This window comes from Sapajus apella, unplaced genomic scaffold (genome assembly GCF_009761245.1).
Source record: "Sapajus apella isolate SASKATOON/1434 unplaced genomic scaffold, GSC_monkey_1.0 scaffold112, whole genome shotgun sequence".
NCBI classification, from domain to species: Eukaryota; Metazoa; Chordata; class Mammalia; order Primates; family Cebidae; genus Sapajus; species Sapajus apella.
In genome coordinates this window covers 2414447-2417903 of record NW_022437052.1, presented here as the reverse complement: position 1 = coordinate 2417903, position 3457 = coordinate 2414447, and positions in this window count along the sequence as shown.

The following is a 3457-nucleotide window of genomic DNA, read 5'->3' as shown; positions in this document are numbered from 1 at the left end:
CCATGCCCAGCTGGCTAATTTTTGAACTTATAGTAGAGACAGAATTTCACCATGTTGGCCAGACTGGTCTCGAACTCCTGACCTCAAGTGATCCACCTGCCCCGGCCTCCCAAAGTGCTGGGATTACAGGTGTGAGCCACTATGCCCAGCCAGTTTGCTCATTTGTAAAATGAAGCTATTGGGTTAAGTCATAGTTTCCAGACAGTGGGTGATGAGAACCAAGATGATGGGGTCCAGATCCTCCTGAGAAGCCCTCAGAGGCAGCTGTTGTTTTGCTATATTAATTGTAAACAAGGATTCTGCAGCTAATAAAATGCTTGAAAATCACTAGGCCATGTAACTTAAAGGCCTTTTAACCATTAAATTCAGTGTTTTCCTCCTCTATCTCCTGCTTCTCTTCCTCCCCTGAATTCCTTACTCAGATCCCTGAGTTTGCTGGCAGAGACTTTATGATTCTTCAGGGTTGCAACCCTAAGTCTGTCTTGCTAACTCTCTAGAGGCTGGATTCTGCCCTTTCACTTGCAGCATGGGAGAATTGTTTCTTTCCTAAGATCCCAGAACAATGAGGGAGACACAAGGGTCAGAACAGATCACAATCAGCCACCCTATCTGGCCCAACACTGAGCGCTCCAGCTCCCCCACCCCCTACTGAACGGCTCACTTCCCAGCCCCATCCCAAGTTAGGTTATTCTCCTGATTCAGACATTTTTGTGGTGTGAAATCATCTCCGTCCAGCCAGCCGAAGCTGGGAGCTCACTCCAGCCCACTGCAGCTTGCTGGCCCTCCCTTTCCCTGCCACGTCCCCACACCCTCAGTTCCTCTCCTCCACTCAGAACTTCCATTTGATTTCCTTTCAATTCTGCAAAGAAACACAGTGTCAAGGGCGTGTTGGATTCAGCTCTGTCCTCTCCCTGTAGCTCCTGGTGCAGGTCCTGGTTCATGATCAAGCCCTAAGGGAAGGATATTAAAATAAGTTTGTTAAACCAAGATAGAGAAAGGAGACAAAGGAAGACAGACATAATCAGACAGTGGAAGGGAGCGACAGACACTGAGAGTCCGCTGTGATCAAGACAGAGACAGAGGCCGAGTGCAGTGGCTCCTTCCTGTAATCCTGGCACTTTGGGAGGCCGAGGTGGTGGGGGTGGGGTGGATCACCTGAGGTCAGAAGTTCGAGACCAGCCTGGCCAACATGGTGCAGCCCCATCTCTACTCAAAATACCACAATTAATTGGGCATGGTGGCACATGCCTGTTATCCCAGCTACTCAGGAGGAATCCCAGCTATTCAGTGAGCTAAGATGGCACCACTGTACTCCAGCCTGGGCAAAAGAGTGAGACTCCATCTTAAAAGAGAGAGAGAGAGAGAGAGAGAGAGACAGAGGCGAGAAGACAGATTCAAGACAGACACAGAAACAAATGTGAAGAAAACTTCCTGAAACTTAGCAACAAAACAAAAGGGTGAGACTGCATGTCCTCTCAGTGTTAGACTGGAACATGGTCTACAAGTCCATCCAGGGATCATCTTCTCTTGGGAATATATCTTTGTTTGGCTTGCTGCTCACTATTGATTAGGGCTCTGACTTTGAAGTTACATGTTAACTTGCAGGTTTCTGCCCACTTAAAAAAAAAAGAAAAGAAAAAAATAATCCCAGAGGTGACAGTGCAATTGCCTTGTAGGGCATTAACCAGTTTTGTATATTACCCAGTGGTCTTTTTCCAGCATTCTTTCAATGCTGTAGCTGTATAATCTCTTTTTGAATTCTCTTTGAACCAGCTTTACTATCCTGTGTATTCCCTCATTAATGGGTTAAATAAATCATTAACATGTGCTCATTTTTTATTTGTTTTTGTTCATTTTTTATGAGAGTCATGTGTTTAACTTTTAAAAACTGTATTCTGATAAGAATTCTGATAAGAGAGGCAGAAATAGAATGAGATAGAGATGAAGAAAGAGAGAGTAAGAAGCAGAGGCAGAGATAGAAGGGAAAGAGACATAGGGACATTGAGAGAGTCCAGAGAAAGAGATACACAGAGAAACAGAAGAAACATAGGTAGAGAGACTGAGACTCAATGAACCCATGCACAGAGTCAGAGAGAGAGAGAGTGAGAGAGAGAGAGAGAAAGGGCCAGCAGCAGAGATCAAGGTCAGCCATGCATGCATAAAACACCGTAGTAATGTTAGCCTCGGAGGAAGGGATACGGTGGAGTAAAAAAGATGAAGGGGAGGGACTTTTATATGTATTTCTTCATACTTCTATCTTGAATTTCTTTTTTTCTTTGTTTTAATTAGAGACAGAGTCTCTCTATATTGCCTAGGCTGGTCTTGAACGCCTGGGCTCAAGTGATCCTTCTGCTGCAAGCTCCCAAAGTGCTGGGATTATAGGTGTGAGCCACTGTGCCTGGCCTTGAATTTGTACAAAAATATAATCATGTGTTATTTTATACTTTTGTTTTTTATTTTGATTTTTATCTTTTTGAGACATAGTCTCGCTCTGTTGCCCTGGCTAGATAGCAGTGGTGTGATCATGGCTTACGGCAGCCTTGACTTCCCAGGCTCAAGTGATCCTCCTGCCTCAGCCTCCAGAGTACCTGGGACTACAGGTGCATACCACCAGGTCCAGATATTGTTTTTTACTTTTATAGAGATGCGGGGGAGGGGGTCTTACTATGTTGCTTAGGCTGCTCTTGAACTCAAGCAGTCCCCCCCACCTCTGCCCCCCAAAGTGCTGGGATTACAGGCATGAGCCACCATGCTCAGCCCATTTTACATTTTTAAAATAGGCATAGAGGGAAAGGCAAAGAAAGACTGTGAGAGAAGCAAGAACCACTAGGGAGAGAAAACATCAAGAAAAGCAAGGACAGCTGTATTGGCTGGCACCTATAATCCAAGAACTTTGGGAGTAAGTAAATTTCTTGAAAATAACTGTAACATTATTTCTTAAATTTTCTAATCTTTGTAACTATAAAGGCTGATTTTTAAAATTATGGTAAAACATATATAAAATTCATATGGTGAATCTTTGATAATGGAAACATCATCACTGTGAAACAAATACAGGCATTGTGTGAGGCACAAGGGCTACAGTGGTGACAAAGACAGGCTAGGTCCCTGCTTTCATGGCACTTACATTCTGGGGAGAAGGCAACAGAGAATAGGCTCATAAATAAACACACAAGGCAATTTCATCTGTGATAAGTGCTATAAAGACAATACCCAGGTATAATAGATCACAGGAGACTGGGGGGTAGCAATGATTCTTGTGATAGGAATTAGACATGTTTTTTAACTACTGCAAGGTCATGCAGAGCAATCTTTTCTTTTCTTTTTTTTTTTTTTTTTGAATTGTACTTTAGGTTCTGGGGTACATGTGCAGATCATGCAGGATTGTTGCATAGGTACATACATGGCCATGTGGTTTGCTACCTCCATCCCCCCGTCACCTATATCTGGCATTTCT